This window comes from Heterodontus francisci, unplaced genomic scaffold (genome assembly GCF_036365525.1).
Source record: "Heterodontus francisci isolate sHetFra1 unplaced genomic scaffold, sHetFra1.hap1 HAP1_SCAFFOLD_89, whole genome shotgun sequence".
Lineage (NCBI taxonomy): Eukaryota > Metazoa > Chordata > Chondrichthyes > Heterodontiformes > Heterodontidae > Heterodontus > Heterodontus francisci.
In genome coordinates this window covers 4,508,680-4,521,783 of record NW_027140677.1, presented here as the reverse complement: position 1 = coordinate 4,521,783, position 13,104 = coordinate 4,508,680, and positions in this window count along the sequence as shown.

Genomic DNA, 13,104 nt, shown 5'->3' with positions numbered 1-13,104 from the left:
CACCACCATTCTCCTAAGATAAAAGCAAAATACTGCGGATGCTGGAAATCTGAAATAAAAACAAGAAATGCTGGAACCACTCAGCAGGTCTGGCAGCATCTGTGGAAAGAGAAGCAGAGTTAACGTTTCGGGTCAGTGACCCTTCATCGGAACTCCATGAAGGGTCACTGACCCGAAACGTTAACTCTGCTTCTCTTTCCACAGATGCTGCCAGACCTGCTGAGTGGTTCCAGCATTTCTTGTTTTTACACCACCATTCTCCTACCACCCATCTGCACCCGGGGCAATTTACAATGGCCAATTTACCTATCAACCTGCAAGTCTTTGGCTGTGGGAGAAAACCAGAGCACCCGACGGAAACCCACAGGGTCACACGGATAACTTGCAAACTCCGCACAGGCAGTACCCAGAACCGAACCTGGATCGCTGGAGCTGTGAGGCTGCGGTGCTAACCACTGCGCCACCCAGTCTCACACTTTCTACCCATCTCAATATCCACCCTATTATTGTGTATTCCTCACTTTATTTGCTCTCCTCAAATACATTACCTCAGACTTCTCTGGATTTAATTCCATTTGCCACTTTTCCGCCCAGTCAACCAAGCCATTGATATCATTCTGGAGTCTACAGCTATCCTCTTCATTAACAAGCTGAATGTCCTCCTTCTGTAATGACTATGGCTCATTTGTGTAATCTCTCCTCGTAATTTAACCCTTGCAGTGCAGCTATCATTCAGGTAAATCTACACTGCACTCCCTCCAAGGCCAGTATATCCTTCCTGAAGCATGGGGCGCAGAACTGAACACAATACTCCAGGTCTAACCAGGGTTGTGTATATCTCAGTGTTTTTCCAGTCACAGTGATACCTGAAATCTTTTCTCACAGACAAAACAGACAAACCTTTTTCCTTCCACATTCAAAGGCCGATGTTATTCAGGTCCTGATGAATCGAGTGACCCTGTCAGATCTTGATGTGATGTTTGGTTTGAGTTTGCTGTGCGTAAATCCTCCCCTTCTAAAGACCGGGAAAAGGAGTTTACAAAGCTGTCACTGTCAGTCCAGGATAGAAATTCAGAAGAGAAACATCATCACCATTCAGAATGGCATTCTACTTTGATTTAGCTAAGTTTTGTTTGCATTATTTGGGTCAGCATAATACTGGTGCCCCTCCCTTTGTTATTGATGCAAGAAATATGACCCACACAGGTCAGGGACTGATTTCAACATCCAACACCCACAAATTGGCCCTTAATTGGCCTGTGTTTCTCGACTCAGTTATGTGAACAACACCTACAATAAAACAAAACAAAATACTGTGGATGCGAAAAATCTAAAATAAAAGGAGAAAATGCTGGAAATGCTCAGCAGTTCAGGCAGCATCTGTGGAGAGAGAAACAGAGTTAATGTTTCAGGCACATTGAGTTGCCAGAGCCGACAGGCTGCAGCTCCGAGTGAGAGGAAGAAGAATGGGGAGAGGCAATATAGAGTCATAGAGTGATACAGCCTTCGGCCCACTAAGTCTGTGCTGACCAACAAACTACCCATATATACTAATCCGACATTAATCCCATATTCCCTACCACATCCTCACCATTCCCCTACCTACACTGGCGGCAATTTACAATGGCCAATTTACCTATCAACCTGCAAGTCTTTGGCTGTGGGAAGAAACTGGAGCACCCAGCAGAAACCCACGTGGTCACAGGGAGAACTTGCAAACTTCACACAGGCAGTACCCAGAACCGAACCCAGGTCGCTGGAGCTGTGAGGCTGCAGTGCTAACCACTGCGTCACTGTGCCGCCCAAAATATTGTCCAACGCTCACAGCAATCCACAATCCACTGACATTACCGGGATAGGGAGAGAAAGTTTAGAAACATGACTCCAGTGAAAGATGGGGTAGGCAATGGGATACAGGTCTCTGGCGCAGAGTCTGTCCCTGTTGCTCAGAAGGGAAGGGGTAAGAGGAGCAGAGCATTAGTCATTGGGGACTCCATAGTTAGGGGAACAGATAGGAGGTTTTGTGGGAACGAGAGAGACTCACGGTAGGTGTGTTGCCTCCCAGGTGCCAGGGTACGTGATGTCTCGGATCGTGTTTTTGGGATCCTCAAGGGGGAGGGGGAGCAGCCCCAAGTCGTGGTACACATAGGCACCAACGGGATAGGTAGGAAGACAGATGGGGATTTAAGGCAGAAATTCAGGGAGCTAGGGTGGAAGCTTAGAGCGAGAACAAACAGAGTTGTTATCTCTGGGTTGTTGCCCGTGCCACGTGCTAGCGAAGCGAGGAATAGGGAGAGAGAGGAGTTGAACACGTGGCTGCAGGGATGGTGTAGGAGGGAGGGTTTTGGTTTCCTGGATAATTGGGGCTCTTTCTGGGGTAGGTGGGACCTCTACAAACAGGATGGTCTTCACCTGAACCAGAGGGGTACCAATATCCTGGGGGGGAGATTTGCTAGTGCTCTTCGGGGGGGTTTAAACTAATTCAGCAGGGGGATGGGAACCTAAATTGTAGTTCCAGTGTGCAGGATGTTGAGAGTAGTGAGGGCAGAGATAAGGTTATAAGGACACAAGAGGGTACTGGCAAGCAAGAGCTTGGTTTAAAATGTGTCTACTTCAACGCCAGGAGCATCCGGAATAAGGTGGGTGAGCTTGCAGCATGGGTTGGTACCTGGGATCTCGATGTTGTGGCCATTTCAGAGACATGGGTAGAGCAGGGACAGGAATGGATGTTGCAGGTTCCGGGATATAGATGTTTCACTAAGAACAGAGAAGAGGGTAAAAGAGGGGGGGGGGGATGTGGCATTGTTAATCAAGGAGAGTATTACAGCAACAGAAAAGACGTTTGAGGACTCGTCTACTGAGGTAGTCTGGGCCGAGGTTAGAAACAAGAGAGGAGAGGTCACCCTGTTGGGAGTTTTCTATAGACCTCCAAATAGTTCCAGAGATGTACAGAAAAGGATAGCAAAGATGATTCTTGACAGGAGCGAGATTAACAGGGTAGTGGTTATGGGGGACTTTAACTTTCCAAATATTGACTGGAAATACTATAGTTCGAGTACTTTAGATGGGTCTGTTTTTGTCCAGTGTGTGCAGGAGGGTTTTCTGACACAGTATGTAGACAGGCCAACCAGGGGCGATGCCACATTGGATTTGGTACTGGGTAATGAACCCGGCCAGGTGTTAGATTTAGATGTAGGTGAACACTTTGGTGATAGTAATCACAATTTGGTTAGGTTTACCTGAGCGATGGGCAGGGACAGGTATATACCGCAGGGCAAGAATTATAGCTGGGGGAAAGGAAATTATGATGCGATTAGGCAAGATTTAGGATGCGTAGGATGGGGAAGGAAACTGCAGGGGATGGGCACAATCGAAATGTGGAGCTTATTCAAGGAGCAGCTACTGCGTGTCCTTGATAAGTATGTACCTGTCAGGCAGGGAAGAAGTTGTCGAGTGAGGGAGCCGTGGTTTACTAAAGAAGTTGAAGCGCTTGTCAAGAGGAAGAAGAAGGCTTATGTTAGGATGAGACGTGAAGGCTCAGTTAGGGCGCTTGAGAGTTACAAGCTAGCCAGGAAGGATCTAAAGGGAGAGATAAGATGAGCAAGGAGAGGACACGAGATGTCATTGGCGGATAGGATCAAAGAAAATCCTCAGGCTTTCTATAGGTATATCAGGAATAAAAGAATGACGAGAGATAGGTTAGGGCCAATCAAGGATAGTAGTGGGAAGTTGTGTGTGGAATCGGAGGAGATAGGGGAAGTGTTAAATGAATATTTTTCGTCAGTATTTACAGTGGAGAAAGAAAATGTTGTCGAGGAGAATACTGAGATACAGACTACTAGGCTAGATGGGATTGAGGTTCACAAGGAGGAGGTGTTAGCAATTTTGGAAAGTGTGAAAATAGTTAAGTCCCCTGGGCCAGATGGGATTTATCCTAGGATTCTCTGGGAAGCCAGGGAGGAGATTGCAGAGCCTTTGTCCTTGATTTTTATGTCGTCATTGTCAACAGGAATAGTGCCGGAAGACTGGAGGATAGCAAATGTTGTCCCCTTGTTCAAGAAGGGGAGTAGAGACAGCCCTGGTAATTATAGACCTGTGAGCCTTACTTCGGTTCTGGGTAAAATGTTGGAAAAGGTTATACGAGATAGGATTTATAATCATCTTGAAAAGAATAAGTTCATTACAGATAGTCAGCACGGTTTTGTGAAGGGTAGCAAAAACAAGAAATGCTGGATTCACTCAGCAGGTCTGGCAGCATCTGTGGAAAGAGAAGCAGAGTTAACGTTTCGGGTCAGTGACCCTTCTTCGGAACTCAGGTCGTGCCTCACAAACCTTATTGAGTTTTTTGACAAGGTGACCAAACAGGTAGATGAGGGTAAAGCCGTGGATGTGGTCTATATGGATTTCAGTAAGGCGTTTGATAAAGTTCCCCACGGTAGGCTATTGCAGAAAATACATAAGTATGGGATTGAAGGTGAATTAGTGCTTTGGATCAGACATTGGCTAGCTGAAAGAAGACAGAGGGTGGTGGTTGATGGTAAATGTTCATCCTGGAGTATAGTTTCTAGTGGTGTACCGCAAGGATCTGTTTTGGGGCCACTGCTGTTTGTCATTTTTATAAATGACCTGGATGAGGGTGTAGAAGGGTGGGTTAGTAAATTTGCGGATGACACGAAGGTCGGTGGAGTTGTGGATGGTGCCGAAGGATGTTGTAGGTTACAGAGGGACATAGATAGGCTGCAGAGCTGGGCTGAGAGATGGCAAATGGAGTTTAATGCGGAAAAGTGTGAGGTGATTCACTTCGGAAGGAGTAACAGGATTGCAGAATACTGGGCTAATGGGAAGATTCTTGGCAGTGTAGATGAGCAGGGAGATCTTGGTGTCCAGGTACATAAATCCCTGAAAGTTGCCACCCTGGTTAATGGAGCTGTTAAGAAGGCATATGGTGTGTTAGCTTTCATTAGTAGGGGGATCGAGGTTAGGAGCCACGAGGTCATGCTGCAGCTGTACAGAACTCTGGTGCGGCCGCACCTGGAGTATTGCGTGCAGTTCTGGTCACCGCATTATAGGAAGGATGTGGAAGCTTTGGAAAGGGTGCAGAGGAGATTTACTAGGATGTTGCCTGGTCTGGAGGGAAGGTCTTACGAGGAAAGGCTGAGGGACGAGGTTGTTTTCGTTAGAGAGAAGGAGGAGAAGAGGTGACTTAATACAGAGATATAAGATAATCCGAGGGCTGGACAGGGTGGATAGTGAGAGCCTTTTTCCTCGGATGGTGATGGCAAACACGATGGGACGTAGCTTTAAGTTGAGGGGTGGTAGATATAGGACAGATGTTAGAGGTAGTTTCTTTACACAGAGTGTGGTCGGGGCGTGGAACGCCCTGCCTGCAACAGTAGTAGACTCGCCAACTTGAAGGGCATTTAAGTGGTCATTGGATAGACATATGGATGAAAATGGAATAGTGTAGGTCAGATGGTTTCACAGGTCGGCGCAACATCGAGGGCTGAAGGGCCTGTACTGCGCTGTAATGTTATTTGTTCTATCCCAGGAGGAAAAGGGGAAGCAGTGTTCGCAGCTGCCCTAATACGCCCCTCCCCAGACCTGTCAGTCAAACTCCACAGCGCAGCCCAGCAGCTTGCTGCATCTTGAGCCAGTCCAAGGGTAGTTTTTGTGGAACGGGGGAGGGTCCCAAATAGGTCCTCCCTCCCCCAGGCCCCTTTATAACAGGTCAGTTTCCATTAAAGTTTTGTCCTTTGATGTTGCAATTTATTAAACATTAATTCCACCAAAAGAGCTGGAAATCTGGCGGCAGTTAAACCCCGACCGTCACGGGTGAAGTCCCGCAGCTGCCGTCCGGCGGCCTACACCGGGTGTTTCTCAATCCTCCGCCACGCCGCTTACCCAAGTGCAGAGAGAAGCGAACATGACCGGAATCGGGAGAGAGGCTGATTGACGGCAGCTTCAGAACAATCGGAGCGAGTGAGGGGCGGGACTTGCGTCACGGAGTGGGCGGCAACACCCCCTGGTCCCTCTCTCATTATTGGTCCAGATCTTCCGTTCATCAACCGGACATTGTGAGCTGTCCGGAGCAGTGTGAGTCGCATCAGCAGCCAATCAGTCGGTCTCAACACCCACAGTCATGTACCGAGCGGGGCTGGTCGCTGCAGGGTTTCTCCCGGTGACAGGCCCCGGGTTAATGACTGCCAGATTTCCAGCTCTTTTGGAGGAATTAAAGATTAATAAACTGTAATATCAAAGGACAAAACTTCAAAGGAAACTTATCTCAGTTATAAAGGAGCTTGGGGGAGGAACCATTTGGGACACAGCACAGGCAGGAGTACCCACCCCCACCCCGCGCCAATCCCCCTCCTGGGTGGATTCAAAACATGATGGGTAAAACTCCAGTTGGAGTCCACGTGGAATACGTCGGAGCCGGAGACAGTCAGTGAGGAAGGAGATGTGGCTGTGAAAACGCGTTTTGAATCCACCCAGGACTACAGATATCTCTGAGAAATACAACGTTCCTCGGACTGCTATTCTCGCCGCATCCTGAGATCCACACTCAGTGCCAAGCGCCGCCACATGCACACACTGAACTTCCCTCTCCAGCAGCACTGTCTCATCTTATCTCAAAGCTGTTCTACTCCACAGTTTCATTTCATCTTTCGTCTCATCCGACGCATTAATAAAAAACTTTTTTTCTTCCTTTCAGATGTCAAAGAACGCAAGCTCCAGCAGCTGATGGGGACTAATGCTCCTCCAGATCCTCCTTCCGCTTCACTTCCCTCTGATCTGACCCCTTGCCATGTATTCATTATACCCTCTGACCTCCCCTCTCTGATGCTGAACGTTATGTCCTCAGCAAAGGTCTCAGTTTTATCCCTTTACGTCCCCACCTCAATGAATTTCGCGCTCTGCAGGACTTTGAGCTCTTCTTCCGTCACCTTCTTTGACCAGGAGTCCTCCCCCCAACCAGCAGACACATTCACCCGCCTCCAGCATTCTCCCTCTACCTGGACCCCTCCCCCTGGCCCCTTACCCGCTCTTGATCTCTTCATTGAAAACTGTCGGCAAGACATTGGTCATCTCAATTTCTCTTCCCCCCTCACTCACTCTAACCTGGCCCCCTCTGAACTTCAGGCACTCCGTTCTCTCAGGTCTAACCCCAACATGGTCATCAAACCTGCAGACAAGGGTGGTGCTGTTGTTGTATGGCGTACCGACCTCTACCTTGCAGAAGCTCAACGCCAACTGACAAGACACTTCTCACTACCTCCGTCTGGACCATGACCCCACCACCGAACAGCAAGCCACTGTCCAAAGGACTGTCACTGACCTCATCTCCTTTGGAGAGTTTCCCTCCACAGCTTCCAACCTCATAGTCCCGCAACCCCGGACAGCCCGCTTCTACCTCCTTCCCAAAATCCACAAACGGGACTGTCCCGCAGACCCATTGTGTCAACCTGCTCCTGCCCTACTGAACTTATTTCTTCCTATCTTGACTCTATCTTTTCTCCGCTGGTCCAGTCTCTTCCCACCTACATCCGTGACTCTTCTGACGCCCTACATCATTTTGACAATTTCCAGTTTCCTGGTCCCAACCGCCTCCTCTTTACTATGGACGTCCAATCGCTCTACACTTCCATGCCCCACCAGGATGGTTTGAGGGCTCTCCGCATCTTCCTTGAACAGAGGCCCAACCAGTCCCCATCCACCACCACCCTCCTCCGCCTGGCTGAACTTGTTCTCACATTGAACAACTTCTCCTTCAACTCCACTCACTTCCTTCAAGTAAAAGGTGTTGCTCTGGTTACCTGCATGGGTCCTAGTTATGCATGTCTTTTTGTGGGCTTTGTCGAGCATTCTTTGATCCAGTCCTACTCAGGCCCCCTCCCCCAACTCTTTTTCCGGTACTATGATGACTGTATTGGTGTCGTTTCCTGCTCCCGCCCCGAACTGGAAAACTTTATCAACTTTGCTTCCAATTTCCACCCTTCTCTCACTTTTACATAGTCCATCTCTGACACTTCCCTTCCCTTCTCTGTCTCCATCTCTGGGGATAGGTTGTCTACTAATATCCATTATAAGCCCACCGACTCCCACAGCTACCTCGACTACACTTCTTCACACCCTACCTCCTGTAAGGACTCCATTCCATTCTCCCAGTTATTCCGTCTCTGACGCATCTGCTCTGATGATGCTACCTTCCATGACGGTGCTTCTGGTATGACCTCCTTTTTCCTCAACCGAGGATTCCCCCCCACTGTTGTTGACAGGGCCCTCAACCGTGTCCGGCCCATTTACCGCACCTCTACCCTTACCCCTTCCACTCCCTTCCAGAACCGTGACAGGGTTCCCCTTGTCCTCACTTTCCACCCCATCAGCCTCCATATCCAAACAATCATCCTTCGCTATTTCTGCCACCTCCAGCGTGATGCCACTACTAAATGCATCTTCCTCTCCCTTCCCCTGTCAGCATTCCGAAAGAATTGTTCCCTCCGCGACACCCTGGTCCAGTCCTCCATTACCCCCACCACCTTGTCCCCTTCCCATGGCACCTTCCCCTGCAATCGCAGGAGGTGTAATACCTGCCCATTTACCTCCTCTCTCCTCACTATCCCAGGCTCCAAACACTCCTTTCAGGTGAAGCAGCGATTTACTTGTACTTCTTTCAATGTAGTATACTGTATTTGCTGCTCACAATGTGGTCTCCTCTACATTGGGGAGACCAAACGCAGACTGGGTGACCGCTTTGCGGAACACCTCCGCTCTGTCCGCAAACAGGACCCTGAGCTTCCGGTTGCTTGCCATTTCAACACTCCCCCCTGCTCTCATGCTCACATCTCTATCCTGGGCTTGTTGCAGTGTTCCAGTGAACTTCAACGCAAGCTCAAGGAACTGCATCTCATTTACCAATTAGGCACACTACAGCCTGCCGGACTGAACATTGAGTTCAATAATTTCAGAGCATGACAGCCCCTCATTTTACTTTTATTTTTAGTTATTTTTTCTTTTTTACATTTTTTACAAATTTTTATTTTGTATGTTTATTTCATTTCATCTTAGTTTGTTCAGTTTGCTTACTCACTTTTTTTTCATGTTTGTACTTGCTGCTGTTCAATCTTCAGTCCGTTAACACCCTATCTGTACTAATGCGTTGTCTTTCAACACACCATTAACATATTGTTTGCCTTTGCTCCATGACCTTTTGGTCAGCTATGTGGCCTTGTCCAATCTACACCTTCTCCTTTGTTATCTCTTGCCCCATCCCTTCCTCATTTGCTTATAACCTTTGACATTTCTAATATTTGCTAGTTCCGAAGAAAGGTCACTGACCCAAAACGTTAACTCTGCTTCTCTTTCCACAGATGCTGCCAGACCTGCTGAATATTTCCAGCATTTCTTGTTTTTATTTCAGATTTCCAGCATCCGCAGTATTTTGCTTTTATTTTATTTTTTGACAGACAGGCCTGGGGAGGGGCATATCAGGGCAGCTACACACACTGCTCCCCCTTTTCCTCCTGGGATGATTCACCGGAGTCGTGTTGCTGAGTGTTTCTAAACTCTCTCCCTATCCCGGTAATGTAGGTGGATTGTAGATTGCTGTGAGTGTTGGACTATATTACCTTTCCTCATTCTTCCTCCTTCTCTCACACCAAGTTTCAGGCTGCAGGCTCCGGCAGCTCCATGTACCTGAATTGTTAACTCTGTTTCTCTCCCTACATATGCTGTCTGACCTGCTGAGTATTTGCAGCACTAGTACTTGCTGTTTTTATTAACTCTGTTTCTCTCTCCACAGATGCTGCCTGACCAACTGAGTATTTCCAGCATTTTCTCCTTTTATTTCAGATTTCCAGCTTCTGCAGTATTTTCATATTAATTTAAGGCTGCTTTTGCTGACAATGCAACCACATGTAGCGCAGTACATGCACATTTGCAAATGCAGCCTCATGCACTGAAGCATCACTGTCTGAGATGTTTTTTGGCAGCTGCCAGCAGCAAAGATGGCGCTGCTCAATTTATCACAAAAATGAAAACAAACGAAACCATAAGGCCATTGCGGCCTCCGTGCTTCCTCTCTGCTCTGCATTGCTCCCTGCTCCATCCTGCTTCTGGTTTACGCTCCTGCTCACCGCAACGAATTTTATTGAGCGTTATTTCTGGACACAAACCTGCATGTTAAACCAGTGGGCATTTTAAAAAGAGATTTCTATCATTTTGGAAGTTGGAGCAGATAAATCCTGGAAGCTCGTGTTCAGTATGATTGCGTCTGCAATTTAACAGAGTCCGTGGCCTCGCCACTTCTTCCTCCTCAGCTGCTCGCTCCCTGCTCCCTCCTACTCACAGTCTACCTCGCCTCCCTATCTTGTCACTCTCTCTCTTCCTTGCTTCCCCCGTGCAGGGAAGACAGGCAGCTTTCGTGCAATAGAAGCGGGTGGGAGCCAAGTGGGGAGAAGTGGTGAGGCTGGGAGTGAGGCATCATGAGTTTTCGTGTGCGTGCACAAATTAGTCCTGGCAAGCCGAGTGTTCACGTAGGTTACGCATGCGCAGCACCATCTTGGCAGCAAGAGTCTGTTCTGCGCATGTGCGAATCTGGGAGCGCTCTGATGATGTCGGTGGTGGGGGCTGTGTTTTTAGGAGTCACTTTGTTATTTTAATGCAGGCGTTGTTCACAGAACTGAGTCCAGAAGCACAAACAGACCAATTGAGAGCCAGTTTGTATTGGAGTGGGTGTTGGATGGGGAAGTCAGTCCCTAACCTGTGTAGGTCTATTTTGTTGCATCAGTTTGATCTGGAGTGGAAAAGGAGGAGAAGCTGCTGGATTTAATCCCGAATACTTTTGAGCCCAGTCGAGCCCAACAATTTCCAATGTGAGACTGTCAAGGGAAGTAGATTCTAGGGAAGATGAGTTTGCTAAACGGACACCAATCACTCAGTGTAAAAGAGTATTATCTTAGTAACAAGTATTTCTGTAGAGGCTGTTAATCCATTTTACATATACAGTTTTCATTTACTTAGTTCTTGGGATATGAGTGTCACTAGCTGGACCAGTCTATCCCCAGTTGCCCATTGAGAAGGTGATGGTGGGCCGCCTTCTTGAACCGCTGCAGTCTGTGCACTGAAGGTGCTCCGACAATGGTGTGAGGGAAGGCATTACAGGATCTTCACCTAGTCATGATGAAAGAACGGTGATATATGTCCAAGACAACATCAACTTGTATTTATATAGCACCTTTAATGTAATAAAGTGTTCCAAGGCTGTTCACAGGAGTGTTAAGAACATAAGAAATAGGAGCAGGAGTAGGCCATTCGGCCCCCCAAGCCTGCCCTGCCATTCAATAAGATCATGGCTGAACTGTTAGATAGCAATATTTGACTCTGAGCCACATAAGGAGATATTAGGTCAGATGACCAAAAGCTTGATCAAAGAGGTGTATTTTAAGAAGTGTTTGAAGCATGGAAGATGAGGTGGAGAGTATTAGGGAGGGATTTGCAAAGCTTATGGCCTTGGCAGCTGAAGGCACGGCAACCAGTGGTGGAGCAATGATAATTGGGGATGTTCAAGGTGTCAGAATTAGATGATCCCTGATCTCTCGGAGGGTTGTAGGGCTGGAGGAGATGAAAGAGATAGTGAGGGGTGAGGGCATGGAGAGATTTGAAAACAAGGATGAGGATTTTAAAATTGAGGTACTGCTTAACTGGGAGTTTGTGTAGGCCAGCAATCACAATGGTGATGGGTGACAGGACTTGGTTTGAGGAAGGACACAGGCAGCAGAGTTTTGGATGATCTCAAGTTTATGGAGGGTCAAATGTGGGAGGCCGGCCAGGATTGTGTTAGAATAATCAAGTTGAGAGGTAACAAATGCATGGATGTAAGTTTCAGAGGCAGATGAGCTGAGGCAGTGGTGAACTTGGGCGATGTTGCTGAGGTGGAAATAGGCAGTCAGAAGCTCATCTCGGAACCAAATATCACACCAAGGTTATGAAGTTTTGGTTTAGCCTCAGACAGTTGCCAGGGAGAGAGAGATAGAGTCGGTGGCTAGGTGGTGGAGTTTGTAGCAGAAACGGAAGACAATGGCTTCAGACTCCCCAATATTTAATTGGAGGAAATTTCTGTTCATCCAGTCCTGGATGTCAGACAAGTCAGGATGGTGTGTGACTTGGAGGTGATCATGCTCACATACACCTGATACCCTGGTCCTTCTAGATGATGGAAGTTGAGGGCTTGGGAGGTTCTGTCAAAGATCTGGTCGAGTTGTACAGAGAGAAAATCCCTGTCTGCTCCATGCCTCCCTCTCCTTCTCCTCCCTCCCCCTCCTCCCATAGAGGGCAGAGTCTTGTGTAGGTCCAGACTGGATGTCAGGTTCCCTTCCCTGAAGGACATTAGTGAACCAGTTGGGGTTGTACGTCAATCCAGCAGCTTTCAAGGTCACTCTTTCCTCGTGCCGGCCCCCTAAATTACCAGATTCATTCAGCTCCATTTCACAACCTGCCTTTGTGTTTTTGTGGGTTTTCTCACACTCTCTTTTTTCTGTTTCAAATCAATTTCACAGGGTTTTAGAAGGGGAGGAATTGCAGCCGTGAAATACAAAGCAAGCGTCAGATCGGGATCTGAAGGAGTCACCCAATTTATTGTAACCCGAATATCAATGGATATTGAACATGAAAGGAAAAAGCACCAATCACAGTGGGGAGAAACTGTACACATGTTCTGTGTGTGAACGAGGTTTCAGCTGATCGTCTGGCCTATCGTAGCACAAGCGCAGTCACACTGGGAAGAAACCATGTAAATATATGGACTGTGGAAAGGGATTGAATTATCCACTTGAGCTGGAAACTCATCCACGCAGTCACGCCCTAGAGAGGTTGTTCACCTGCTCTGAGTGTGAGAAGGGATTCACTCACTCATCCGCCCTGTTGACACACCAGCGAGTTCATACTGACAAGCGACCTTTTAAATTTCGAGACTGTGGGAATTGATATTAAGATTATGCTGAACTGATGTCCCATCAACATGTTCACACTGGGAAGAGATCATTCAGGTTCTTTCACTGCGGGACTGGGTCCAAGCAATCATCTGATCTCACTGTACACCAGCGAGTC